Source organism: Lithobates pipiens, unplaced genomic scaffold (assembly GCF_037356315.1).
Source record: "Lithobates pipiens isolate NorthernLeopardFrog02 unplaced genomic scaffold, aLitPip1_a1.2 Scaffold_19, whole genome shotgun sequence".
Classification (NCBI taxonomy): domain Eukaryota; kingdom Metazoa; phylum Chordata; class Amphibia; order Anura; family Ranidae; genus Lithobates; species Lithobates pipiens.
The window spans coordinates 534,227,529-534,250,411 of NW_027507764.1; the positions used below are offsets into that span (position 1 = coordinate 534,227,529).

The 22,883-nt window shown below is 47.7% G+C and overlaps 1 protein-coding gene across 5 annotated transcripts in view; it reads left to right on the forward strand.

Moving 5' to 3' along the window:
• Window positions 1-22,280: 22,280 nt before the first annotated feature.
• Window positions 22,281-22,883, forward strand: part of LOC143997550 (catenin delta-1-like) — a 575,442-nt gene continuing 574,839 nt past the window's right edge. For 4 of the 5 annotated variants that reach the window (XM_077493212.1, XM_077493213.1, XM_077493214.1 and 1 more), the window contains exon 1: window positions 22,281-22,420. The gene's annotated coding sequence lies outside the window, so the exon portion shown is untranslated. The remainder of the gene's footprint in view (window positions 22,421-22,883) is intronic. The other variant, XM_077493217.1, reaches the window with a different exon arrangement.

Consider the following 22,883-nt stretch of genomic DNA (forward strand, 5'->3'; position numbering starts at 1 on the left):
CCTGTTTGAGCTGTTGGAGTGCCTGTTCACACTCTGGGGCCCATACTACTTGGCGGGGTAGGTTTTTTCAGGTAAGGTCAGTGAGGGGTTTGGCCAGGGTGCTGTAGTTTGGGACAAATTTGCGGTAGTAGCCAGACGTCCCTAGGAATGCTAAAACCTGGGTTTTGGTACGAGGGGTTGGCCACTGGGCCACGGCCTTGACTTTGGCGGGTTCGGGCTTTTGTTTTGCACACCCCACCCGGTGTGCCAAGTACTGCACTTCCGCCATCCCAATATGACATTTACTTGGTTTGAGAGTTAGGCCGGCCTCTCTGATTCGGTCTAGCACCGCTCCTACATGCCCCAGATGCTCCTCCCAGGTCTCACTAAAATCGTAATGTCATCCAAGTAGGCACAGGCATAATCCTGGAAGCCATCAAGCATCCGGTCTACCATCCATTGGAATGTGGCTGGGGCGTTTTTCATCCCAAATGACATGACCTTAAACTGGCACAGGCCAAATGGGGTGACAAAGGCCGACTTGAGAATGGCATCTGGGGCAAGGGGAATTTGCCAATAGCCCTTATATAGATCAATGGTCGTGAGTTATTGACCTCTGGCCATTCAATCTAAGAGCTCATCTATTCTGGGCATTGGGTATGCATCGGATACTGTTTTGTCATTGAGTCACCGGTAGTCTAAACAGAAATGGTATTTCCATCCAGCGTCGGTACCAAGACCACTGGAGAAGCCCAGGGACTATCCGATGGCTCTATGACCCCGAGATGGAGCATCTCTTGTATCTCCTGTCTCATGTGCTCCCTGACAGCCTCAGATATTCTATAGGGAGTATGTCTGAGGGGTGATTGTTCTGAGGTGTCTACTCGGTGCATTGCCAGCCACGTGCATCCAGGTATGTTTGAGACAGTTGCTCCCTTCGTGACTAGCAATTGCCGAGCCTGGAAGCTCTCTTGGGGGCTTAACCTTTCCCCCAGCTGAACCTCATCTAAAGGGCCAAGGGTCTCATCCTCCCCCAGAAGGTCTGGTAAAGGAAGGTTCTCAAACTCGAAGGCAGGCGCACATATTGCAGCCACATCCTCTATTCTCTCATAGTAAGCTTTGAGCATGTTCACGTGTAGCATGCGTCTACCCCCATTTCCCAAGCAAGGACCTATCACGTAAGTGGTATCGCATCTCTTCTCCACCACTTGGTATGGGCCCTGCCAGGCGGACCGTAGCCTATCATGGAGAACCAGTTTTAAAATCAAAACCTTTTGGTCAATCTGAAAGCTACGTCCCCTGGCGCCCCTGTCATACCATTGGCGCTGGCGAGTCTGCGCCGCTTGGAGGTTAGTACGCACCTTCTGAGTCAGTTTCTCCAAGCTGTCATGGAACTCCAACACATAGGGCATAACAGGGGTACCATCCTCCCCTTCTGCTCCTTCCCAGTGTTCCCGGATTAAATCAAGGGGTCCCCGTACTCTTCGTCTGAAAAGTAGTTTGAAGGGGGGGAATCCTGTAGATTCCTGCGGCACCTCCCTGTAAGCAAACAGAAGGTGTGGCAGGAATCTTTCCCAGTCCCTACTTGTGCCCATAAAAGTCCAGAGCATTTGTTTTAACGTGCCATTGAACCTTTCACATAGGCCATTTTTCTGGGTTGATAGGGAGAACTAATAATTGAATTGATGCTACACAGTCTCCACAGCTGCTGGGTAACTTCCACAGTGAACTGAGTGCCCTGGTCTGAGACTATCTCTCTGGGAAAGCCTATCTGGGAGAAGACCCGCATCAGTGCCTCAGCCACTGTCTCCGCTTGTATATTTGTCAGAGCCACCGCCTTGGGATACCGTGTTGCATAGTCCATTATTGTCAAGATTAACTTTTTGCCGGAGGGGCTGGGTTTGGCGAGGGGTCCTACAATATCTACGGCTACCCGTCCGAACGGCTCCTCTATAATGGGTAGGAGTTGTAATTTGGCCTTGTGGCGATCCCCCTGTTTCCCTACCCGTTGAGAGGTGTCACACGTTTGACAGTACTGTCTAACATCTTTGGAGATGCCAGGCCAAAAGAAGTTGTGGGTAAGCCGGTATCTAGCATGGCTGACCCCTAAGTGACCGAACAGGGGAATATTGTGGGCTATCTGCAATAATTCTCTCCTGTATTTCTGGGGGACCACTAATTGTCAGGTGTGGACTGGTAAGGATCCGGCTGCGACCCTCTCGGAGTGGTGGTACAATAACCCCTGTTGCCAGGAATATTTCTCTCCCTCTAATCTGGCTTGCGACTGGGTTACTTTGTCCCTATAGACCTGTAACATGGGGTCGCTACGGGTTTCTTGCTTCGGGAGTATCCCAGGGAAGGGGTTTAACAGTTCGGGGAAGTGTTCTTACCAGAGCCTACGAGGGTGTGCTGTTTTCTGTGGTGTGGGCCTGGGACCGGATGGTAACGGGGTAGATCTCATTGGTGACTGGGGCTGGTACAAAAGCAGAAGTCAACTGGCTGAGATCGTTCCTCAGCAGGACATCAGCGGGAAGTTCCTGGATCAACCTCACCTTAATTAATCCGGAGCCGGCACCCCAGTTCAGGTGTACTCTTGCCGTGGGTAGCCTGTCTACTGCTCCCCCTGCAACTCCTGGTGTGGTCGGCCTCTGTAACCAGGTGACATTTGACCAGTGTGAGGATGGTACCGGAATCTTGTAGACCTTGACGGGAAGTCTTCCCGTTCAGCTGTACTAACTGGCGATGGTGTTGCCTGTTGTCGATAGCAGCCTGTACAGGGTCAGCCTCATGTAGGATACTCCAGTGTTCCTCCAATTCTTCAGTTCCGCGGTTGTCGGAGGGCGCTTCCATGTGATAGCAATGAGAGGCCACCCGTGCTGGAGGGGGTTGCCCTGGTCGAATCCATGCAGCTTGGTCCTGGTTCTGAGTGCAGTCTCTCTGATAGTGCCCAAATCGCTTGCACGAATGGCACTGCACTCCCTTGCACCTGAGGTATCGATTTGCAGGGGGGCTAGGGATTAGCACGGGTCATTGTGTAGCTGGTGGCCCTGGATTATTGTTCAGCGGTCTGGTGTTTGGTCGGAAGCTAGTCTGTGATGGCCTGCGGGCATCTTGATATTCATCGGCTTGCCTGGCCGCTTCCGAGGGAGTGGTAGGTTTGCGGTCCCTTACCCACTCCTGTACCTCGGGGTTTTGTCCATTAAATAATTGTTCCAGTAAAATCAGCTGGGTGATCAAGTCGGCTGTGGTTGGCTGACTGGCTTGTAGCCAAGCTAGGGCTGCCCTCTGCATTCGGCAAGCCCATTCAGTATGGGAGTCCTTCTCCTGTTTCTTTGTTTCCCTGAAGCGTCTCCGGTATGCTTCTGGGGTGATGGCATATCTTGCCAAAATAACTTCCTTTACCCGGCTGTAGCTTCCTCTGGTACGGCTCTGTAGGCTTCTGCTGCATGGCCTGACAGCTTGCCCACTAAGATCCGTACCCATTCTGTCTGGGGTACTTGGTACAGCATGCATTGCTGTTCAAAATCTTGCAGGAAGCTATCAATCTCTTCCTCTGCTTCCACAACATTTTTAAAGGCATCATGGGGTACTTTTGGTTTTGTCTATGGTGCCGGTGTAGTTGTTAGCCGCCTCTCAGAGGTACACTGTTCCGCCAGCTGTAGTTGGATCTCCTGCTCTTCTCTCGCCATGATAAAGGCATCTACTTGGGCTAACGTTGCCTGTACCAGCTCTGTTGAGGAGTTTTCTCCATAAAACGCTAGCCTGCGTGTCAAACTCGGTCTCCATGGTTTCTGTAGCCATACTGCATGCTCAATCCCCCCTGGTCAGTTCTGCAATCAGCACAGCTTTGGTTTTATTGCTGGCTGTCTTCCCTCTTGCTTCCAGCAAATCCTTTAACGTTGCTCGTTTTAATCCAGCATAGTTTGTCTCCATTCATGTAACTGAATTTGCACGAACGCTGCTTCCTCTTGCTGCAAGGCTTTAGTCCCCCTGCTACCACCACTGTAGCGGATCTCCAAAGTCCACTGGGAAATCCTTGAAGCTGAGGAAGTGCTTACTTATCCACGGCCACTTTTTACCCCCCCTCCCAGTAACTGGACGACACACAGATCGTGGAGTCAATCAACAACTTTATTTAGCCCCAGCTGGCTTTTTATATGCTTCCCCATGCAAGGGGTTTCTTAACTCCTTTTACAGGGGCATTCCCCTAACAATAAAACTGTGCCCTACACATGACTAGGAGTGTAATTACATCCCGTAGCAGATAATAGGTGGATTCATTAACACACTGAACAATAGGTTAATGGAAAGCTGCCTCAGACCCTACTTAACCCAATGTACTTATTCAGACATCAGTAGACATTCTGTCTCCACCTCTCCTGGAATGCCCATTCTAGGAGCCAGAGTTCCTGGCCATCAATGTCACAGTGTAACAGGGACTAGATCTTTAAATTTCGCTACAGTGATACCTGTGGCCATTAAGGGAGACAAATCGGTTGTGCTGGTTAAAGCCAGTGGTAAGCGCAACTACCTCCCGGCCGAAGAATGCTCCACGATAACCAATTCAGACATCCCCTCTGATGGATTATCTGAACTGTTTTCGGACACTTTGTCTTGGACAGGAAAGTGGAGTGAAAGTTATGGGGAGCAAGAGTGTGACATGGAGGAGGATGAAGTTCTTCCTGTTACTGCTGCTAGTGTTAAAATCGAGCTGTTGGCCAATCCAGCTCCATAGATCTTTTGAGGAGGATCGTTGGACCCGATGGGTCCCTAAAGTTCGCATTGCCAAACCGATGCCTGTAACTAAGTCTGATTTTAAGCCAGATGTTGTTGCTGGGTATCCAGTTCAGCATGCACCTGATGCTGATAACTGGGCATGGAGACCCTAAAGCACTGCACAGGCTGTCTAAAGTACAGCATATAATTATAAAAAAAGTGGCTGAAGAGTATGACTACCTATACCCATATATACCAGCTCACTTAGAGGAAGAAATTCAGGATAAAGAAATACAGTGGGTGGCTGAGGCCTTGCAGAGTTTCCTGTGGATTCCTGTGTGCTTGGCTCTTCAGAAGTTGTCACCTAAGGTAGTTGAGAGGCATACTTTGGTGCTGAAAACCTGGGGTTATTAACCCAATTAACCCAAATTGTGTGGGTATCAGCTGGGTGAAACAAAAAGGACATCCGCCAATACATTGCCACTGTTGACGCAAGAGGGAAAACCCTTCAGTTACCAGATCCCAGGTATTACTGGTAAATGCTATGGAACTATATCTGTTCACCAAAGCTTGTGGATTACATACAGTAAGTGTGCTCTGTGAAGTTAAGGACGCTATGCTGGAAGCCACTTCACCCTTGCAAAGAAATTGTTGCTTGTGAAGAACATTCCTGTTGGCTGTACTGCTGAGATTGTGCTGGACTAAATGCTGCTGGCAGATACAGGGAGTGCCCACAACAGTCGCGCTGTGGAATTGCCAGTGTAGTTCTCACTGAAAAGTGACCTGTGATGTTTAGTAGGTTATTTCTTCAAATAATGAGGAGACCTTTCTCAGTCCCCAGCTGTCATGTGGACAGACTGAGACTATCAATGCCAAGGGACCTGTGTTCGGAAGCGCGGTCCTTTGCACCATGGCCTGGCTGCTTGTTGCCTAATCGCAGCTGTCCCAGAAGTTATCCCTAAGAAGAAGGGAAACTGGGAAATGTGTTTCACCCAAGTGATAATATAATGGACTCAAGATGAAGATTCAAAGACAATGGGTGTCAGTTAGATAGAATAGCCTATGGTAAAGAAAGGGGGTAAAAGTTCTTACTGTGTATTCTGAGTAATGGACTGTTCAGTATTGCATATTGGCCAATCCATTACCACTGTTGACGCAAGAGGGAAAACCCTTAAGTTACCAGATCCCTGGTATTACTGGTAAATGCTATGGAATGATATCTGTTCACCAAAACTTGTGGATTACAAAAGTGTGCAATGTGAAGTTAAGGGCGCTAAATTGTTACTAGTGGAGAATATTCCTGTTGGCTGTACTGCTGAGATTGTGCTGGACTGAATTCTGCCGGCAGATACAGGGAGTGCCCTTTTGAGTCGTGCTAGTCAGTACTGTGGAATTGCCAGTGTGGTTCCCTCTGAAAAGTGACCTGCGATGTTCAGTAGGTTATTTCTTCAAATAATGAGGAGACATTTCTCAGTCCCCAACTGTCATGCGGGCAGACTGAGATTATCATTGCCAAAGGACCTGTGTTTGGAAGTTGCGGTCCTTTGCACCATGGCCAGGCTGCTTGTTGCCTATTCATAGCTGTGCCATCTGTCCCAGGAGTTATCCCCAAGAAGAAGGCAAACTGCTGGGAAGTGTGTTTCACCCAAGTGATAATATGATCGACTCTGAAGATTCAGAGACAGTGGGGCGTCAGTTAGATAGATAGAATAAGCTATGATAAAGAAAGGGGGTAAAAGTTCTTACTGTGTATTCTGAGTAACGGACTGTTCAGTAACGCATATTGGCCACTAGGTGGTGTGAGAAGTGCCAGCCTGAGTGAGCCTTCATTTACATTATGTGTTCATCTATAGGAAACGTTAAGAGAATTTGTAGGATAGTTGTGGAAGAGGGTGGCATTCTTGGATGAGAATGGGGCCCACTTTCATTCATATGTGTATGGTTAGAAATGTTATAGAATGTATTTTCACTGCTATGCTGTTCTTGGCTGAGGACAATTAACAAACTTCTTAGCCCTTGTACACACGGTCGGACATTCCGACAACCAAATCTGTTGAAGTTGTCAGAAAATCCGACCGTACTTAATGTGATGACGTTATTTCGTTAGGACGGGACTACGTTCAGGCTAGTAGCCAATAGCTTTGGTCTAGGAATTTGATCTGAGCATGCGTGGCACTTTTTCCGATCGGAATTCTCTACACATGATCGGTCAAAGTCCGATCGGATCATGTTGTCGGAAAATTTTATAGCCCAGCTGAAAAACTTGGTCCGTCGGATACTCCGACAGAAACAGTCCGATGGAGCCCACACACTGTCGGATTATCCGACAACACTGTCCTATCGGACATTGTCTATCGGAATGTCCGACCGTGTGTACAAGGGCTTAAGGCTCACTTATGGTACATATTACACTGTACTATCATAGGGATAGGATGCATCTGCATTGCTGTTTATTAGGGATGAGCTCCCTAAGCTCTGTTCGTGTGGACCACGTGCTGAGCCCGCCAGGAAGTCGGCGCAGTGCTGCGCTAATCACAGGTAGTGAGACATTTCCTGACCTCTGCAGCTGCACATCGGGGCAATGTCTCACTGCCTGTGATTAGCGCAGCACCGACTTCCTGGCGGGCTCAGCACGTGGTCCATTCGAACGCACCTGAACTCATCCCTACTGTTTATTTTCTCTTTCAGGTGTTCCTGCACCATTGTGTCTTCCTTGGACAAGGAGAGAGAGTGACCCGACATGGATTATAATACTAATTGTTCATATTCGTTCATATATCAGGTAGATAGTTAGGATATAAGGCTACAGTTTATTTTTTCCCTTAACCAATTAGATGGTACACCACATGTTAAATTGTATATATAATGTCTGATATTTATCTATCCTGTGTGAACTACCATTCGCTCATGTATGTGTTACACATGTTTATTTCATGTGGTATGCCACCTGCATTATTTGTTATTATTGTTCCTTTCTTGTTTCCCCACCCATCCCAGTTCTTGTCAGGACATTCGCTCTCAGGATTGATAGCTCAAATTATTTTTCTGCAAACTCCGAGATTTGTAGACGGGGGGGGGGGGGGGGGTATGTGGCACCCTGATGCTCTAAAATGTATCTGCCAAGTGATAGTTGCCTTGGCCAATTGCTAGGAGGTCAATTTATTTCACCCTAATTCTGGAATTGCTGCACTTCTCTCTTCTGCCACTAGATGGCTGGGTGTCTATAAGAAAAGGGCATTGCAAGGACAGATTAGGAATAGATGGGTGTCTCAGCCTTGGTCTGCTGGGAGAGCCTATTTATTTGGGTGAGGTCAGCTGATCAGTGTTCTGTGTCACCTGGATGGCTTTCTGGGTGGATGTGTCTTGTGTTTCCCTGGGCTGCTAGGCCAGAGCCTGAGGCCTATCCTGGGACATCTGGCTGCTAGGCTGTCTGAGGGCCTCTCCAGAAGCAACAGAGCAGCGCAGGGTTGGGATTGCTGCTTGCAGTCCAAAAAGAAGTGCCAGTTCTGCCAGCTGGAGAACCTGTCGTGGTCAGAGGTAGAGGGAAAGCTGTCGCCACTAAGGGACCATCCACCTTATTACCAGGGACCACTGTGAGTAGCTGAAGCAAGCACCTAAGCAGTATTCTCACAAACCGGGGATGGTGAAGAATTGGAAAACTTCAGCAGAGGTCAACCCAAGGACCTAGCCAGTGGAGGTGATGCTTGCAGAGCATCATTGTGTATCAAGCCAGGGACGTAGCAGGCCAGTGGGGTAAAGCTTGAAGAGTGTCTGTGAGTGCCAAGCTAGGGACCCAGCAGGGACGCAGGGGTGACGCTTGAGGAAGATACTCAGTGAGAAGATTGGAAGAGCTCAGGAGATCCAGTGGCAGTGGATCAGCGGGTCTAAGTGATAGACTGAGAGCTCAGTTGGGTGAAGAGCCAAAAAGGAGATTGTGGAGAAAGTGAAAGAGTTCATTGCAACCTTTGCTAAAAACTGTTCAAGATTATTGCCATAGGAGACAAAGTGTCTATACATGCATATGTGGTGTCCGGCTGGTTGCCTCTCCCTACATGGTTGTCTACCTATAGAAGTCTCAGAATCTGCTAATTAACATTGCAACTATTAAAGGGTGTCCTGGCCACAACCCTCTCTCCCACTGTTATGTTTAAAAGAAAATAAATCTCTTTGCATTCAAGAAGTGTCAGGCGCCCATTAATCTACCTTACATTGCACCCACCATGCCTCTACACAGAAGGATCTCAGCTGTCCCTAACTCTGGAGGTCACCATTAGGCCTGGAGAGGCCTGGGACTTGGCTACAATTTTTTTGGGTGAATGAGTAGGGGTAAAATGTACCCCAACTCATTCACATTGGGAGGGGGGAAAGAGATCTGGGGGCCGCCTTCTTAAGGGGGCCTTCCAGATTTCGATAAAAGAATCCCCCTATATTGAGGGCATGTGGCCTGGTATGATTCTGAAGGGGAGGGGGAGGCCTGGAGGGCTGCATGCTCGGATAAGGGTCTGGTATGGGGGGGCCCCCAAGCCTTTTTTTTAATGTGTTTTTTTCTCAATTCGTGTTTAACCTCTTCCAGTCCATCCGCTTTACACAAATGGCAGGCTCTGTGATTGTTGTGTGTGTTTTGGGTTTAATTCTAATTATGCTTATGATGTGTGTTAGAAATATCTTATTATGCTTGGTTCACATATATGCAAATTGAATGCGTTTTGAACCACATTTGATTCACAGGACATGTGAAAAAAAGCATTAAAGCTGTTCACATATATGCAAAGAATCCACAGTGCAGATTTAAAAAGATTCCTATGCATTTTATGAGCATTGCTGTGCAGTTCAGATGCAAATTCCAGGCTCATTCTATGGGAACACTTCTGAATTGCACGTGTCATCAGTTTTAACTACTTCTCACCCAAGGTACGTCATATGACGTCATGGACTTTGAGTGGAGATATCTGGATAATGCCTGCAGCTACAGGCATCTTCCAGATATTATTTTTTTCCACCGGCAATTCTGTGCACCATAAGAACAATCATAGCGGCAGTTCAGCCACTTGATCATTCTTAAAAGCAGCGGGAGGGGACGTCCCCCCTCCCACAGCCCTCTGATACTTTCCCCGGCTCACCTGTGTGATCGGTGAGCCAGAGAATGAACCAGTTACCGCCAGAAGTTTAGCATAGAGATTTCTGGTGACCAGATGGTCCCCAGTCATCTCTATGACCCTTGGAGGCCTGGGTGCAATGTTATGACGTCATGTACAGGCCGGCAGAAATAAACAAAGCCGAGGATGCGGCTGGAAAGGGTAAGAGAGTTTTTTTTTAATTTTTAAATCTCAACCTTTCCAGCTTGGAGGAGAGATGTGGGGTCTTTTTGACCTATTCCTATTGCAAGGGATGTTTACAGTCCTTGTAATGAGAATAAAAGCGATGAAAATGATTTTTCCTGGTGCCTCCATGGCAACATACCTGTGATAAGCTCCGACCCAGAGTCCTCCCCTCAGGATAGTTAATAGCTTATAAAAATGAACCCCTAGCATTCTCCTTTTTTTCCTCATACCTGAAGGATAGTATCTGTGTGTGTCTTCTTACCTCTGCCTAGCGCAGCTTCCGTCTGGGTTCTGGCCTCTCCCAGACGCAGTCCCCCGTTTAAGTTGTTAAGTAGCGCTGGTCTGAGGGGAGCCCCTTCTGAGGGTCTTTTGGGGCAGCAGCAGCTTACTAAATTGGGACGACAGTCTGCAGGCGATCGTGCTGAGACTTCTGTAAGGGGTAGATAAGGACTCTTTTTTTCGGGTCAGTTATCTTGTTTTAAGCTTCCCCCTTTCCTATTTACTTGTCTCTCTCTAGGATAGTGTCTCTGCGGTCTGACTTACCGCTCTAACTTCCCGGGTCTCCGACGTGTTCCTATAGCTCGGAGCCCCATGTTTCTCTGCCTTTTACTGAAGCTGACAGCGAGGAATGGGCGGAGGGACGGCGTGGTGGTTTAGCGCATACGTGGACGTAAGTAGCGGCCGACGCCATCTTGGTTGTGGGCAAAAGAGGCCGGTTTGCCCTTTCTTTCGGCGAGTATGGTGGGGTGGAGGAGAGGTGGCGTAAGGCTCCTCCCCCCTTGCTCTTTTAAGCTCAGAGCGGGCAGATTATATGGCAGACTGTCCAGCAAGCATCCTGTCCTGTGAAGTGCTCCTACTCTGCTGCTGCGGTAGTGGTTGGTAAGTGCTATGGCACTATATTTAGGTGTGATCTGCAGTTTAGCTTTTTCTGCAGGATAGCTTATTCGGATTGTGCATAAGTGATTAAATCAATGTAAATTAAATATATATATTTTCTGTGGGGGGGTTTGTTTCTTTTCGCAGATTCTTCCAAAAAAAAAAAGAGAAATGTATAATAATAGCAAAAGTAAATAGGGATTTGTTTAGTGTAGTTTGGGTTAGGCTTTCTGTAGTCCGGGGGAAATTTATGGGTCTGCCTCTATGCGTTTTTTTTTTAGAGCATCGGTCCAGTCGCCTGCGGTCCCTGCCTGCCTTTTGCAACCATGAGCCAAGACCCTCGTTTCCTTAGGTAAGGGCACATACATACCCAAAAAAAACGAATTTATATAGGACTAAAAGAGTGCCTGTGCTTTTACTCTAGTTACAGCCCTATACACCAGAAAACGTCTAACCAGACCTCGGGCCATTACAGTGGATGCTCCCATTCTAGCCCAAGACATAGTCGATCGACTAGTTCCCAGCATTGTTTCAAAGGGAAATTGTCTTCCAAAAGGCATCGATCGAGCAGTCCGTCCAGACAAAAAGTCAAAGAGTGCAGAGCATGCAGGACTATGCCTCTTTCGGATAAGCTGATCTGTAAAGACTGTTTACAGGGGTATGCGAACCAGAAGAAGCAAGCCACAGATCTAATCAAGAGGGTTGTTAAGGACTCTTTGGCTGAGCTGATACATACAAACCATGCTCCACACGTCACCTCTGACGGCCAGTTGCAAGCCTCTGAAGTTTCCACCCCTGGCCCGTTGACGGCAGGCTTACAGGCTCTGTTCCAAGCCCTTCCCCCATACCGGGAGACAGGGGCGACTCGGAGGATTCCATGGAAGAGTCGGAACCCTCGTGCTTCAGTTTTTCGCTGGTACAACCATTTGTCGTGGCTATCAAACAAGTGATTGGTTGGGAGGAAGTAGAAGAGCCACCCAAAAAAGCGAAATCTTTTTTCCCCATTTTTAAAGAAGAAACAGACGGTTTTTCCCTTTCTTGAAGAGTTGAAAGACCTGGTGGAAGAGGAATGGAGAAGAACAGACATGCGTTTATCCCTAAATAGGCTCCAAAAATTATATCCCCTGGCGGATTCAGACGCAGCCCTTCTGGACACCCTCCCGGTAGTGGATGCGGCGGTGGTGCGACTGGCAAAAGAACGTTACCCTGCCTATGGAGGATTCAGCATCCTTCAAAGACCCGCTAGACAGGCGCATTGATGCGGACCTAAAGAAGGCCTATCAGTTAGCCGGGGGAGCTTGCAGGTCAGCGGTTGCCTTAGCCTCAGTCTCTAACGCAGTCAGATTATGGACAGAGAATATTGAGTCAGCTATCCGAGAGGATGTACCTAAAAATGATATCATAAAGGCTTTAGATAAACTCAAGTTATCAGCTGATTTCATTGGAGAGGCCGCAATAGATTGCATGTGATATTCGGCCCGAGCGATGTTGCATACGGTCATGGCCAAGATGTCAGAAACCATGAAACAGACTGAGACAGAAGTACAATCAAATCACACTTGTTTAGTAATAAAAATAAAAAGGTAAATAGAAAAAAAGCGTAGTCAAGCATAGCCAGAGTCTAGTAGCCAGATCGGGTAGTCAGCCAGTCCAAAGTTCATAAACCAGATCGGGTAATCAGCCAGGCCAGAAGTCAGGGATCCAAGGAGAGCAATTGCAAACAAACAGCAGGAGATGGTTCCTTGTGATGTGACCAACGCGAAGGCAAAGGAAAGAGTGAGCTGGAAGGCTTTAAATAGGCAGGTCAGACGAGCATCATCAGGAACAGCTGGTAACTGTGGAAAGAGAAGAGAGCTGGCAATTAGCCGACAGCTGAGCAGCCAGCCCAGAGGAGGAAGGGCTAAGCCAGCCCTGACAGTACCCCCCCTTAATGACCCCTCTCCCTTGGAGGGTCACCGGGCTTGAGGGGAAACCCTCTATGGAACTCGCAGAGGAGGACAGGGGCATGTACGTCTGAGGATGAAACCCAGGAGCGTTCCTCCGGACCGTACCCCTTCCAATGCACCAGGTACTGTATGCGCCCACGGAACCTATGGGAGTCAACAATGGATTGTACCTCATACTCCTCATGGTTCTCAACCAGAATAGGATGAGGACATGGCACCAAGGTGGTAAATCGGTTACAGACCAACGGTTTCAATAAAGGAGACATGAAGCAGATTTGAGATGCGCATACTAGGAGGAAGGTCCAACGCGTAAGCTACTGGGTTAATCATGCGAAGGATACGAAAAGGCCCAATAAACCGAGGTGCAAACTTCAGTGAGGGAACACGAAGCCGGAGGTTGCGAGATGACAGCCAGACCCTGTCCCCAACCTGGTAGGAAGGTGCAGGCAGGCGTCTGCGGTCAGCATGGAGTCTGTACCTATCATTAGCATGACGCAAAGCCTCCTGGACTTGTACCCAAGTGGAACGAAGACCACGGAGATGCTCCTCTAACGCAGGAATACTCTGCGGAACAAACGAGTCAGGCAACATGGAAGATTGGAAACCATAATTAGCCATAAATGGAGACAATCGGGAGGCAGAATTCAAGGCACTGTTGTGAGCAAACTCTGCCCAAGGTAATAGGTCAGACCAGATGTTATGATGGTTAGAAATATAGCAACATAGGAATTGCTCCAAGGACTGATTGGCTCGTTCTGCAGCCCCATTAGACTGCAGGTGATACGCAGAAGAGAACGCAAGCTGGATTCCCAACTGTGCACAAAAGGCTCACCAGAACCGGGAGACAAACTGACTGCCCCTATCCGAGACAATCACCTTGGGGAGCCCATGTAAGCGAAAGATCTCCCGAGCAAAAATGGAAGCCAGTTCCTTAGAGGTGGGCAACTTCTTAAGTGGAATACAATGACACATCTTTGAGAACCGGTCAACCACCATAAGGATAACAGTGTTGCCTTGGGAGTTGGGCAATTCCACAATGAAATCCATAAACAGGTGAGTCCAGGGCCTCTCTCCATTGGGTATGGGTTGTAGGAGGCCCACTGGATGGTGTCGTGGAGTCTTACTCTGAGCACACGCGGGACAGGCAGCTACGAAGGCAGTAACATCAGCCCGTAGACTAAGCCACCAGAATTGTTGGGAGATGGCCCAAATGAGTTGATTCTTCCCAGGATGGCCAGCTGCCTTGGGAGAATGGTAAGTCTGGAACACTGCAGTACGGAGACTCTCTGGGACAAAAGCAGCGGTCACAAGGTTTATCAGGAGGAGCATGGACCTGAGCAGCAAGAATTTTGTCACCCAAAGGAGAAGTAAGACTGGTGCGAACTGTAACCAAGATACAATCAGGAGGAATCATAGGAACCGGAACAGAATCCGACTTGGAAGTGGAGGAAAATTGTCGTGACAAGGCATCAGCCCTTACATTCTTAGTACCGGGTAAGAATGAGACAATGTAATTAAAGCTTGACAAGAAAAGAGCCCGTTGCACCCTTCTGGGAGAGCTTATCCTCAGACAAGAATGTAAGATTCTTATGGTCGGTAAGAATAAGAACGGGCACAGTGGTACCTTCCAGGAGATGTCTCCATTCTTTCAGCGCTAAAATGATTGCCAACAGCTCTCTGTCACCAATCTCATAATTGCACTCAGCAGGTGACAATTTCTTAGAAAAGTAGCCACACGGATGCATATTGGTTTCAGAGTTAGGACGTTGAGACAGAAGGGCGCCAACTCCCGTCTCAGAAGCATCAATTTCTAGGATAAAAGGCAATGTAGGATCAGGATGTGCCAACACAGGAGCAGAAACAAAGGCAGCCTTGAGAGTCTCAAAGGCCTTAATGGACTCCGGAGACCAACTCTGTGGGTTACAGTCCTTTCTGGTCATATCAGTCAGAGGTTTGACCAGAGACGAGAAGTTATGAATAAACTTCCGATAGTAGTTGGCAAAGACCAGAAAACGCTGCAGAGGATGTAAACCCTTGGGTCGAGGCCACTGTAAGACTTTCTCTGGGTCCATCGAAAAACCAGCAGTGGAAATGACATAGCCCAGGAATGTAACCTGTTCACGATGGAACTCGCATTTCTCCAGTTTACAATAGAGATTGTTCTCTCTTAGTTTCTGAAGTACACGACAGACATCTGTGTGGTGGCTCTCCAGGGACTTGGAAGATATGAGGATATCATCGAGATAAACCACCACACACAATTGCAACAAATCTGGGAGGACATCGTTAATAAATTCCTGGAAAACTGCCAGGGCGTTACAAAGGCCAAAAGGCATTACCAGGTATTCATAATGGCCTGTTCTGGTATTAAACACAGTTTTCCACTCGTCGCCCTCCTTAATGCGCACAAGATTGTATGACCCTCTCAGGTCAAGCTTTGTGAAAACCGTTGCTCCCTTGAGGCGGTCAAATAAATCCGTAATCAATGGAATCGGGTAGGCATTCTTAATCGTGACACGATTGCGACCCCTATAATCTATACAAGGTCTCAGTTTACCGCTCTTCTTTTTCACAAAGAAGAAACCAGCACGAGCAGGAGACGAGGACTTGCGGATGAAACCTCGAGAAAGTGCATTAGCAACATACTCCTCCATGGCCTTATCCTCCAAGACCGACAAAGGGTAAACCCGGCCACGAGGAGGTATGGCACCAGGTTGAAGGTCAATTGCGCAATCATAAGGCCGGTGTGGAGGCAAACTACCGGCTTGACCTTTATCAAAGACATTGCCAAAATGACGTACTCCTCCGGCAGGGAGGGGAGTGAAGCGGTGCACAGGACCTTGGATACCTTCAGGAAGCATGTCTCACTGCATTGTAGTGACCAGGAGAGAACCTCAGCACGGACCCAATCAAAAGAGGGGTTGTGCCTCTGTAACCAAGGATAACCAATAACCAGCGGAAACCTGGGTGAGGAAATAACTTGGAATTGGATTATCTCATGGTGAAGAGCCCCTACGGCCGTGGACAACGGAACCATCTCATGAGTCACATGGGCAGGCTGTAATGGTCTCCCATCAAGAGCCTCAACGGCAAGTGGAGTGTCACACAGCTGCAGCGGAATCGAGTGCTGTGAAACAAATGCAGCGTCAATGAACAGGCCTGCAGCCCCAGAGTCGATTAGAGCCTGTATCTCGATGGACGACTCAGCCCAAGAAAGGGTAACTGAAACCAGGGGCTTATCCTTCTGGATAACTGGGGACTAAACAACGCCACCTAAGACCTGTCCATGACAGGACCTCAAGGTTCGGGCATTCCCTGGACGGGTAGGACAAGACTTCAAAAAGTGACCTCGTGGCCACAATAAAAGGCACAATCTCTCTCTCCTCCTAAAGGCTCTCTCATCCTCAGAGAGACGTGTGAAGCCCAGGTGCATGGGTTCATCTTCACTGACCAACTCGGTACCAGGAGGCATGGGAGGTGAGGGAGGCATGGGTGGGAGTACAAAGCTCAGAGGAAAACTGTCAGGTCACCTTGAGGCGAGGTGACAGTTGCACACCGTAGGGATCAGGAGTGCACTGCAAGGTTGTGGACCCCTATGATTGACTGCTGCAGACAGGAGACAGATCCCACTGGGGTTAGAGCGTAAGATTGCCTGGGGCGCGGAGTCTAAGAGCCAGCAGGTGTTCACCAGCACCTCTAGTGGTGAGGATGGACTTGGCTGCAACTGGCTCCAGGTCACGACTCCCAGGGTCCCCCAGCTCACACCCACAGTAGGCAACAGGAGGATAGGGATAGTGAGGGACAAAGCCAAGGTCGGAGCCACAAGCAGACAGGAATAGTCAGGGACACGCCAAAAGGTCAGGATCACAGACAAACAGGGATAGTCAAGGACACGCCAAAGTCGGTAACAGACCAACAGAAGAGCACACGGCAGGTAACAGGAAGCTAACACACAAAGGTTGATCAGCAGCATTAGCCTGCAGTGCACAGGTTAATATAGAGCTCCCTGATAGGAGCTAGGGTGGAGCCATGCCAGAGTATGGATTACAAAAGCAGACAGGTGAGGGTCGGCTGGTCTCTAGATGAACACATGGGAACAGGTAAGCAGAGAAACTATTGCATAACCATGACACAAACGTACAGGTGACTTCCGCAAGCGCTCCTTAAGAGATAGTCTTTCTCTGAGTCTGGAGTCAATGAGGATGGCAAACGAGATCAAGCTCTCCAGCTCAGTGGGTATATCTCGGGCTGCTATCTCATCCTTGATGGAATCCGAGAGACCATGAGAAAAAGCAGCCACGAGGGCCTCATTGTTCCAAGCAACCTCTGCTGCCAGAGTACGGAATTCAATGGCGTAGTCGGCAACAGTTCTCGTACTCTGATGGACATGAGGCACTTGGCAGCAGAAGCGGAGCGTGTGGTAACGTCAAAAACCCTCTTAAAGGAGGCCACAAACTGAGGGTACCTCAAGACAATAGGTTTTTGCATCTCCCATAGAGGGTTAGCCCAGGCCAAGGCTCTCTCAGAAAGCAAAGATATTATGAAACCTACTTTGCTTCTGTCTGTGGGAAACGCCTGGGACAGCATTTCGAAGTATATCTCAACCTGATTGAGAAACCCTCTGCATTGAACTGGATCACCCCCAAATCGCTGGGGAAGCGGAGCAGAACCAGACATACCTCTTATAGAGGTAATACTCGAGGCGGGTGCCTGCACAGAGACTGGCACAGCAGCAGGGACGGCCTGCGACTCAGGTTGTACCAGAGCAGCCACCGTGGGGGATTCCAGGTGAGCCGTGCGATTCAGGAGCGTTTGTAACGCCAGGGCAAACTGATCCATGCAGTGATCTTGCTCATCCAATCTGGAAAAAATATTACCAACAAGTGGATTGATTGTATCTTCTGAATTCATGGCCTTCGCGTACTGTCAGAAACCATGAAACAGACTGAGACAGAAGTACAATCAAATCACACTTATTAATAAAAATAAAAAGGTAAATAGAAAAAAGCATAGTCAAGGATAGCCAGAGTCCAGTAGCCAGATCGGGTAAATAGGCAGGTCAGACGAGCATCATCGGGAACAGCTGGTGACTGTGGAAAGAGAAGAGAGCAGGTAATTAGCCGACAGCTGAGCGGCCAGCCCAGAGGAGGAAGGGCTAAGCCAGCCCTGACACAAGAGAGCATTATGGCTGAAGCCATGGGCGGCCGACAGGACATCCACACAAAATTGGTGTAAAATTCAGTTTGATGGGAAAGCTCTCTTCGGTGAGAGGATGGAGAAAGCAATATCGAGAGTGTCTGGAGGGAAATCGGGGTTATTTCCCCAAGACCGAAGAGTGAGGCGCTCTTGGGTGGTGTCTTCCAAATATAAGTGGGCCAGATATAAAAATTCCACAAGCTTTCGGCAAAATAGATTCCAAAAATAATTGGAGAAGCACTCAGGCCTCATTTTTGAAAGTGAACAAGCAGAGAGGTCTTCCCAATGCTCAGGAGGGGGCAAAGCCCTTTTGACAATCTAGCCGTCCCTCCGGTAGGGGCCAGGTTGAGGAGATTCACAGAAGTCTGCTTGCACAAGTGCAAAGACCCATGGGTGGTGTCAACGGTCAGATTCGGACATTTCAAAACTGACCACCTCAGGACTCGTTCGTTCCAACAAGAATCCCTTCTTGGCCCCAAAAAGCAGAAGCCCTGCAGAAATATTTCTACTGATTCAGCAGGCTGTGACCCATGTCCCTCCCTCCGAGTGAGTCACAGGTTTCTACTCTCCTCTCTTTCTTACCCCCAAAAAGAGTGGAGAGTGGAGACCGGTAGTGGATCTGAAGAAACTAAACTGATTCATTCATTTAGAGTCTTTCAAAATGGAATCCTTACAGACAATCATCCAGACAGTTCAACCAGGGGACTGGATGATCTCAGTGGATTTGCATGACGTTTACTTACATGTGTCCGTACTTCCAGAAGTTTCTGAGAGTAGCAGTGGGCTCTACACATGTCCAAATTCAGTGCCTACATTTTAGCCTTTGCACCTCGCTGAGGACGTTCTCAAAAGTATTAATTGCAGTGTTGGCACCCCTCAGGGAGAAGGGGCTTTGTGTTTTCCATTTTTTGGATGACATCCTACTGCTAGCACACAGTCAGGACCAGCTGATGATTCATAGCCAGATCCTTGTGTCCTCCCTGAGAGAATTTGGATGGTTAATAAACACGGGAAAGAGTGTCCTAATCCAAACTCAAGTGATGGTTTACCTCGGTGCTCTCTTTGACACCAAGGAGGGGATAGTATGTCTTCCCCCCCAGAAGGTGACAGCGATCATCCAGAAGATGCGTCATGTAAGAACACTCTCTCACTTGTCAGTGTCGGGTTGCTTTAGTCTGATAGGGACCATGTCAGCCTGCATACCGATGGCACCCTGGGCGCATTGGCATTTGAGGACTTTTCAATGGGGTTTTTTGATACAGTGGAAGAGGAAATCACTTTGTCAAAGGATAGTGATCTCGAAAGCCATGAAAAGGGCCCTGCTTTGGTGGACGAGGGAAGACACTATTTCGAAACTGCGCCTCCTGCAGTGTCCCTCCTGGACCATTCTTACCACAGATGTCAGTTCGATGGGGTGGGGAGCACACTGCGACCACCTAGAGCTGCAAGGAAGGTGGAATGTCCCCACGGAAGGAATAGTCTCCAATGTTTTGAAACTTCAAGCAATCTATCTGACACTAGTGAATCTGAGAGACCATCTTTGGCAGAAGCAAGTTCTAGTCCAGGTAGACAACAGGGCTGCAGTTGCATACACACAACGACAGGGTGGAACTCACAGCAGGTCACTGTTGAGAGAAGTGGAGCCTATCATATTATGGGCAGAGAGGAATCTGGTGGATTTGAAGGCGGTCTACCTCCCACACCATCTAAATCAGCAAGCGGATCACCTATCTCGGTGTTTCCAAGACAGCAACGAGTGGTCTCTGCACCCAATGGTGTTCAGGTGGATCATGAACTTACAGTGGCCTCCAGAGGTAGACCTGTTCGCCTCCCTGACGAATGCGAAGTTGCCAAGATTCCTGTCCTGCCTACCTCATCCCAGGGCGGAAGTGGTGGATGCTCTATCAAGCCCTTGGCATTTCAAAACGGCGTATGCATTTCCTCCCAGGCCCTAGATTTTGAGGTTTCTGTCCCGTTTGACGCAGGAGCCAGTCAGGGTGGTGGTGATTCTTCCTTATTGGCCGAAAAGGCCGTGGTTTCCCTGGGCAATGAGCCTCAGTATATGTGCACCGTTCAAGATTCCAATATTACCGCAATTACTCTCACAAGGGAAGTTTGTACATCCGGCTCCACACAAGTTGAACTTGCATGTTTGGATCTTGAGCAGGAAAAGTTCAGATCCCTATTCTGTTCAGCGGAGGTGATTTCAACTCTGTTAAAAGCTAGAAAGCCTTCTACAAATTCCATCTACTCTAAGATATGGAATAAGTTTATACAGTTTGCGGGCATCAGACGGTCAGACCCAGCTAGGCCCTCCACTACAGTAATCTTGGAGTTTTTGCAGGCTGGTCTAGACCTGGGACTAAGTCTAAGCTCGTTAAAGGTCCAAGTGGCAGCTATTTCTGCAAGCACCCAGAAAGAATGGGCAGAAGAGGCACTCCTTGTTCAATTTTTTTAAGGTGGTCAAAAGAATTCTTCCACACTGAAACGTCCCTTTCCAGCCTGGGACCTGCCTTTGGTTCTGGAACGTTTAATGACCCAACTCTTTGTTCCATTGGAAACCGCCTCACTCTGGAACCCAACCCTGAAAATGGTGTTCCTAGTAGCTATAACCCCAGGAAGAAGAGCGTCAGAGCTACAAGCCTTGGGAGCAGAGAAAAAACACATAACCTTTTTCCCGGACAGAGTGGAGTTATGAACAGTACAAGGCTTTGTCCCAAAAGTAGCTACTCGGGCCACTCTGGCCGAAGCTTGGGCACTACCTACTTTTACAGATCCTCAGTCTGGAACGCTACAAGAGTTGGACATCTCCAGAGTCTTAAAACGTTATGCCTTCCGGATTTAAATATAAAACGCTACAAAAAATAACTGTTCACTTTTCTTGGAAGCATTACCCACCCTTGTTTTAACTATTTATTGTATCACAGGTATGCTGCCATGGAGGCACCAGGAAAATGGAAAATTGCATCATACTTACCGTAATTTTCCTTTCCTGATGCCTATCCATGGCAGCATATATACCCTCCCTTGGTATTCGATATAATGGGAGAATGCTAGGGGGGGACATAGTGGTCATTTTTATAAGCTATTAACTATCCTGAGGGGAGGACTCTCAGGACTATCACAGGTATGCTGCCATGGATAGGCACCAGGAAAGGAAAATTACGAAAAGTATGATACAATTTTCCATTATTTTTTTTAAATAAAGTGTAAAAATAAAACAATAAAAGTAAAATAAAGAATAAAAAAGAAAAAAAAATGTAAAATGCCCCCGTCCCTGCACACAGAAGCAAGCGCATACGTAAGTCGCACCCACATATGCAAACGGCGTTCAAATCACACATGTAAGATATCGGCAACAATTCTATACCAATACCTCTTCTGTAACTCTAAACATGTAACCTGTAAAATTATACAAAAAAAAAAAATTGAAATGGGTCAACTTTACTGTTATTTTTTTTCTTAACTCATAATCTTTTTTTCCCAAAAAAAAGAGTTTGAAAAAAAATCACTGCGCAAATACAGTGTGACATTAAAAGTTGCAATGACCGCCATTTTATTACCTAGGGTCTTTGCTAAAAAAATATATATGTTTGGAGTTCTGAGTAAGAACCCTTTCAACACTGCCAGCGTTTTTCAGGCACTACAGCGCTAAAAAATAGCACCTGAAAATTTTTGGGGGATTTTTACATGTTGGAGCAGAGTGACATAAATATCACAGATGGGAAGTGGTTAATCACGAATCAGGACACAGTGAAAGCATGACAAAGTCTCTAACCCCACTCCGTCAAAAAACAGAAATTGGGCAAAATTGGAATAAGAAAAAATAATGCATACAAATGGGTTAGAATGACACAAATTAGCGGGTTTGTCTCGCAGTGTTGAGACGAGGTTCAAGGTCTTTAAATTGCTGCAAGTATCGTAAAGGCATGCTTTTTATTGCGCGTATAAGTGTACCCGTCTACACTCGGAGTTCACAAAACAACTGCATACACATTACTCCCTTCTAACAAGCTGAAACAACAACACTACACTAACTATAGCCTGTAAAACGAATGACTTGACAATTATTCTTCCTTATATGGTCTCTACCTATCATTCTCCTCCAAAATGTCTATTACCCCCCCCCCCACTCTCTCTACACGCCCGCAATCTCAGCAATGTGACGTGATACCACCTCCTTCTTCCTCTCTTTGTACAAGGTACACACTGATTGGCTTCTCTTGGATTTTTTTCTTTTCGCGTAAGCTGAATGGCAGACGATTGGTGACGTCTGTAATAGGGCCTGGTAGGGCGGGTTCGGTTCAGGCGGTAGAATTGGGTTTTGTGTCTGCGGTGGACGTCACTGAATTCGGCTTGACGTCAGGAAGAGATCCAGACAACACCGTATGTAGAGCATGTCCTTTGTGTCTGTTGATGGTTTATTAGTTGAATAGTCATGTGTGGCAGCCGCGCAGGGTGTGTTGACAGGCCCGTAGAAGTCAGTTAGCAATGAATAGCCCGCCAGTAGGATGGTGACATTTGGAAGCTGTGTAATTGGCCTGTTGATCTTCAATGTAACCCTAATTATATGCACAATTTTGTCAGGTCATGTACGTGTTTTGTGCTTAGATGTCGAGTGGTTACTTGCCTACATCCAGACTTACCTTGTTGGTGGGAAGTATGGGAACAGTCAAAATTGAAAGCTTATCTAAAGGTTTAAAGTAGACCTAAAAGCAAAACTTATTTTTCTTCCCGTTTTGGATAGGGCAAAAGAGAATTATACCACCTGTCAGTTTGGGAAAAATTCCCTTCTGCTGTTTGATGGCTAAAACAGGAAGTGAAAGTCCCTCCAAAGTTAGTGGATCTC